The following is a 6810-nucleotide window of genomic DNA, read 5'->3' as shown; positions in this document are numbered from 1 at the left end:
GAGTCATTTCAGGGGGAGAGGAGCAGGTTTTTCCCACCTGCTGGCCGCAGGGCCTCTCCTAATTCTGGCAGCCTGGGCAGAGGGCCCCTAGGGGTCTCAAGCAGGGCCAAACAGGATGTTTGGGGGGACAGGGAGACAGGCGCTCTAGGCAGAATGGCCTCCTCCTGGGGACCTGGCTCCCATTCCCTGACTCCCAAGGGCTTACAGGACTGGGGAGTGGGGTCCGGCATCAGAGACTGCTGGGTAACAGCCCAGCGGGGCCACTGATTGGCTGCTGCCCTTGGACTTTGCACTCCTGATAAGGATGGGAGCAGAAATCATTAACTGAATCATTAACGTGGTGGCCCCGCCCTACCCGGCCTGCCTGCCCTTCCTTTACGCCTTCTTCCTCCTCACAGCTCCCCCCTCTGGGCCTCAGTTTCCCTCCCAGCCTGGGTGTAAATATGGGGTATACATGGGGGTGCCTTCTCTCCCACCTCAGAGTCTCTAGCCCCTGCTGTCACTGGGTGTGGGTAGCCCCTCAGTTGCGGGCAGGGGCTGGATGATGTAATGGTCTGATGCGCTCACTGGGTCTGCTGCTGGCGTCTGTTCCCCAGCTCTGCTGCTCGCCCACGGTCCTTCTCCGGGCACATCACTGCACCTCTGTACCTCCGTTTCCTCCTCTGTAACATGGGAATACAATTGTGGTTACAGTGCCTACCTCTCAGGGTTTCTGGGGGATTAGGTAAACTGAGGACTGTGAGAGGCCTAGTACAGTGTCTGGTGCAGTAGCGTTCCACAAATGTCAGCCTGGATTGTGATTAGGATCGCACGGGGCAGGCACAGCTCAGTTCGGCGGGCTCAGAGCAGGTATTAAGTCCTCACTGAGGATTTATTGGTCCACAGGGTAGGTCGGTGCCCCCAAGCTTGAGCTGGGGCCTGTGACTGGTGCTGTGTGCTTTGGGAAAGCCCCTCATCCTGTCTGGGCCACTTCTAGCAATGAGGACGAGGGGAAACCATTAGTCTTGTTGAGCACGCTCTGTAGGGGACCCCGCTCCATGACAGGTCTGGCTCTGCTTGGTCCTGATGCCCGCTCCTGGTTCCTGGTGCTTCCAGCTGGGCCTGCCCAGCCCACCGCCTCAGAGATTCAGAACTTGGGGTTGGGCAGGCTGGCAAGGGGGAAGGGGCTTGGCAGTCCTTTGTCTATACCTGCCGCACCCAGCCCAGAGGTTTTGCATATGTTGTCTCCAGGGAGTCCTGAAGCTCAGTGGAGGTGAAGGTGGCGTCCCCTCATTTCTGAGAGGGGGTACAGAGAGGGGGTGCAGAGAGGGGGTGCAGAGAGGAGGCAGGAGAGGGAAGTGATGTGTCAGGCTCCTTCCTAATGGAGGCCACAGCACAGCTGGGATGGGACCCTGGGCCTCCTGACCTGCAGTCAGTCGTAGGCGGGTGCCAGCCTGGAGTGGGGCAGGGAAGGGGCCTCTCCTCCTTGGGTGCTGAGGGACTTGATGCATCCCTAATGGCTGTGCTACACGACTCTGTGCAGCCCCTTGACCTCTGGACCTCAGAGCCCTTACTCAGATGATCAAGATTGTGTGACATAAGCGGAGAGACCCCAAGAGTGGCAAGGCCTGGAGTGGGAGGGAAAGTAAGGGCAAAACCCAGGGTTGGGGGGCAGTTGGATGCAAAGCCCCCGCTGGTGTGGACTACGGACTGGGGGCTCCAGGGCATCCTGTCCGGCCTCCAGACCACATCAGTGGGAAAGTTCTCCCTCCATCCTACTTACATCTCTCCAGCCCCCATAAGACGCAACCACAGCCTGTCCCTCTGTGGAGTTTGGGGACCCTCTCTACCCCCGGGGCCTTCCCTTATCCCCCTCTTCATCTCTCAGTCCCCTGTGCTCTCTTCTCCCTCTGTGGTTCCCCCTCCTGGGGCTGCGGCATGGGGTCGGGACAGGGATCCCCATCCTCTGCCCCACTAGCTTGGAGGGGGCAGCCTTTGACAGGGGTGTTGGGGATCTCGACACTGAGTTTGCTCAGTTAGATCTGGCTCCAGCTAGAGCGGATGGGGAGGTACGTTGGCCTGGGCCTGCATTTGGGTCAGTGAGCATTTGTGTGCACGAGTGTACAAGTCTGTGTGCTGGGCTGAGAGGTGAACATGCACCAGCATGCTCATGCCTCAGGGCCTTTGCACTGGCTGCCCACCGCCGGGGATGCTCGCCCCAGATACCCGTGGGGCTCACACCCTTCACATCTTAGCTCGTTGAGGCCCGCACTGACCGTCGTACTTAGAACTGTAATTCTTCCCCGCTTTCCTGGCACCCCCACCCCCTCTCCTGGCTTTATTTTCTCCATAGTATTTGTCACCTTCTATAATGCTATGGATTTTACCCATCTGTCTCGTCATCTGACTCCACCTCCTGAATGTTAGCTCCATGTGGGCAGGAGGTTTTGTCTATTTTGTTTACTGCTGTATCCAGAGCCTGGCATTGTCCCTGACACACAGTGGATGCTCAGAGAATAGTTGTTTAAAACAGATGAGCACATGTGTGTGTCAGTGTGGGAGGGGTGTGCCACTGTATATGTGTGTATCATATGTACACAGTCACGTGCATGTCAGCGAATACATCCCTGGGAGTGTGCCCTTGTCTACACACGTGTGTGGGACATGCTGGTGTGTGAACACAGATGGCATGGGTAACCCTAGAGGAGCCCTGCCCCCACCCCAAGCTTTAAGGCCTCTGCTCCACCTTTGTGAATAGGTGCCTTCTCCCGGCCTGCCTGCCCTGGTCCCTGTGGGAGAGGACTGGGGGCATCGGGTGGAAGCTAACTTAGCCCTGCGGAGTTGGGGCTGGGGATCCCCAGAGCAAAGCAGAGGTCGTTGGGGACTCATGTGGGTCCCTAAGAACAGGCCGCAGCTACTGGGCTCAGTTCTGTTGGACCTGGCTCGGAGCATCTTGGGGCTGTGAGTTCAGCCTTGTGTCGACCTAAGGACAGCCTGGCAGCCATGTGGGGACTAGAGGAGCACAGAGCTAGAGCCCAGGGGTAGCTAAAGATCCCAGGTTCCTGGAGGAATGGGTTTCTGCGGGCAGGATGTGGGATCTTCTGCATTTTTTAGCAAGAAGTTGAGCGGGAACAAAGACAACTGTGGCTCAGATTTAAGGCCTGATGGCAATGACTCAGGAGCCACATCCTTGTCATTCGTGCCTAGGCTAAGGGGATTTGATGCAGAGATGCAAAGGATAGCTTACAGAATCAAGCATCTGACTTGAAGGCATTTTGAGCAAGAAGGCTCTGGTGACAAGTTGAAGCCTGAAGCAGGGACAACTAGCAGTTATATTAATCAGAGATCATATTAATAAAGATAGAAAGTTTAAACCAAAGGAGGTGAGAGCCCTGCCCCGGTGTGAACTCGTTTGGAGCATGTTGATGAGCTCAGTCAACGCTGGGAGACAAACCACAGCCTCTGTGGCTGGGGTGATTGAGGAGGGGCTGCTGGGGCAGGCAGGTAGTCACAGAAGGCTTACCCACAGGCGGTGGTGATGACTAGAGCCAAGGCCTGGAGGCCAGACTGTGCCATGCATGTGCCAGAATAACAGCATGGTTTACTGGTCATGCCTCAGAGGGGCTCAGAAGAACATGTGAGCTGCCTCAGAGGCTCCCTGGAGCTGATATGCAGTACGATGGAGAGGCATGGGGGACAGTGGAACAGCTGGGCAGGAAAGGAGATATGAAAACAGAGCCATTCGTGTTGATTGAGGAATGGCCTCGCAGGGGTGAGGAGCTCTCCCACCATCTCACTGAACATGCTGGGATTCCTGCTCCGCTGTTACAGCAGGAAGCCGGGCCCAGGGAGGCCAGGTCACTTGCCGAGGATCGCGCAGCAATGAAGGGGGTGCCTTAGAGCATCATGGAGGTGCCGAGGTGATCCCCTGCTGTTGCTTGGAGCCAGGGTGCCCCTCAGATTCCAACAGGTAGGTTGGACACTCAGCGCTCGGGGGGAACATGCCTGGGCCCCGTGCCCTGTTGGCCCCAGGTTCAGATCAGCTAGGCCTGGCCAGCATCCTTAGGCCCTGGCCTGCCCTGCCCACAGCCACGTGGCTGACGGGATTTCCGCCATGTTTGGGGCATGAATTGACAAGTGCCCCATTGACGGGCAGGGGGGAGGGTGTGGGCAGGGCACAAGCCACCCACTGTGCCGGGTCCCCACCCTCCCCCGTCCCCCAGGACAATGGCCGAGACTCAGCCAGTGGCCACAGCTGGTGGGGGTGGTGGTGGGCATGAGCGGGAGGAGGGGAGGGGAGGGGTCCAGGGTGAAGGACCACCTGGGCCCCCACCCACCTGGCTCGTGTCTCCTTGATTCCCCTTCTGCCCAGCTGGGTGGCTGGGCAGAAAGGGAGAGCGAGGAGAGGAGGAGAGGGCTTCCTTCCTGAAGCCCCTACCTCCGCCTGCCTGGGAAGGGGCAGCGTCTGGCTCCTGTTAAAAGCAGGTAATAAAGGACTTAATTAATGAGGAGCAGCTGGGGCGCATAGCTCAGTAGGGCAGGGACGATACCTGGAGGGGCCGTGTCTAGTCCTGGCCCCTGACCACAGCACGGCCTGGCGGGTGGCGGAGGTCCCCAGACCCGGTCAGGCCTGGTTCCAGCGTCCCGCTCGCCACTCACGCATTCATTCCATGAACATTTACTGCATGCCTCCTCTAGGCCTAGATGCTTATATCCCAGAGAGACAGAGCTTACCCCAGACTGGGCGGGGTTCACAGCCCAGCTCCCATGTCTGTAAGCGATGGCTCCCACATCTGAGCCTCAGTTTCCTCATCTGCAAATGAAGAACAAGAAAACGACCTACCCCGTAGGGTTATTATGAGAATTAAATATGAGCCATATAAAGTGTGTAAAGCGACCACTTGGTGAGCTGTGGGCAGTGGGCAGGCAATGGACAGACTCTCCACCCACCTATGAGGTCTGTGCCAGGCAGGAGAGCAAAGAGCATGATGAGAAAGTAGGCGGGAGGCCGCCACTCGAGAGGCTGGGAGAGTCGAGATGGCCTCTTGGAGGAATTTACGTTTAAGCCAAAACCTAAAGAGCGAGTAGGAATGGGCTTTCTCCAGCAGAGGGGGGAACATGTGCAAAGGCCCTGATGTGTGTGTGGTGGGGGAGGGGTGTCTGTTCCAGGACAGAATGAGGCAGAGGCCGGGCCATGGCAAGTTGCAGATAGAACTGGGGCAGGAGAAGAGACGGTGGGGGCTCGCCGTGCCAGTCCTTGGTCATCCCGGGCGATGGGAAGTTGTCGAAGAGTTTGGAGGGGCCGGGCAGGGGCCTGGTTTGTGACCTGGCGATACCACATTCTGGTCATGGGATCTTGGGCAGCCTGTCCACCTCCCAGGGAGGCCTTGAGGATCAGCAGGAGACACACTTAGTCTCCTGCAGGCAGGTATCTGTGTTTGGCTCAGTGATGTTCCAGGGCCCTTGTGGGAGCAGTGGGGGAGGGGGTACCCCCAAGAATGTGCCCAGAGGCGCTGCCTTCCTCCTGGGTTCTTGGGGACTCTGCCCCAGCCTCAGGAATCCCTGGGCTCCCACGAGCCCCCACCCCCACCCTATCCTCCTGGAATGTTTGGTTAGAAATCTCCAGTGTGGTTCATGGGGCAGGCTGGGGGCATCTGCCTGGTAGCTGGACCCTTTAGACCAAGCTGTGCGGGGAGAAAATCAGGCAGGCCTCGAGGGCTCCCAGAGGAGAAGATGTGGGGTCAGTGTTCCTTAGGAGGCTCACCAACCCCCAAACCTTAAACTTCTCTTCCACCCGGTGGCCCACCCCCACCCTGCCCCAGTGGCTCCCTTGTCCCTCCTCCACCCTCCCGTCCACCCGGCCCCTGGCACGGGAGGGTCTCTCCTCCCCCCAACCACATCTGGTTCTCGTTAGGGTCTCCCAGGATGCCTCTGCCTGAGGCCCCCCTATCCCAGGGGAGGTGGGCAGGAGGATTAGGGGTGATTAGGAACACTCCTGGCCAGGGGAGGAGGAGGAGGGAAAGGGGGGCCTAGCCTGTTATAAATAGCAACGCCATGACTCCATCACCCCATCATTCACTGTAGATTCCAAGTTCAGTCTGGAAAACCTGCAGCATCAGCGGCCAGGGTGGGGGTGACCCTCCAGCACCCTCTCCCCCCCATATCTCTTATGTTTGATCCTCCCTCAGGAACCTCCCAGCCCAACAGGTCGGGCAGCCCGGGACAGCCTGGACGCCTCAGTGACCACCAACCACACCTTTCCCCTTGTAGTCAGGCCCCTGCCCCTGGGTTTGACTTCTCCTTGCTGTGTTGCCTTGGGCAAGAGACTTGACCTCTCTTAACAAAGGGAATGATGCTAATAACACCAAGCCTGCAGGGGTGATCGGGAGTTAAACCGGGTGAAGCACTTAGAGTAGTGAGGGTCTGGCAGGCATTCAGTCAGTATGAGCCGAGCCGCTGTCAGCTGTCACATCATCTCATCATCTCACTGCACGCAAAGAGCTGCCGGATGCCTTGCATATAATCAACTCCTATGACTGTTCATGTACTTGGCTCCAAAGGTGCCAGGCACACAGTAGGTGCTCAATAAATGGGACCTTCGGTTAACAGGGAAGGACGTGGCGGGGGCCAGAGCATAGACAGGAGTTCTAGAGCCTCAGCGTGCAGAGTGGTCATTCCTGGCTTGAGACGCTCCCCTTGCCCTGACCACACAGGGCCCTAGATGGCCATTGGCCGTGCTTGGTGGGTGTCCCTTGTTCCTGTCTGGGTGAGCCAGGGGTGGGGACAGCAGGAGGGCCTGTCCCAGGCAGCGCGTGACTCCTAGGAGGGCTT

This window comes from Hipposideros armiger, unplaced genomic scaffold (assembly GCF_001890085.2).
Source record: "Hipposideros armiger isolate ML-2016 unplaced genomic scaffold, ASM189008v1 scaffold_253, whole genome shotgun sequence".
NCBI classification, from domain to species: Eukaryota; Metazoa; Chordata; class Mammalia; order Chiroptera; family Hipposideridae; genus Hipposideros; species Hipposideros armiger.
Note: the sequence above shows the minus strand (reverse complement) of the source record.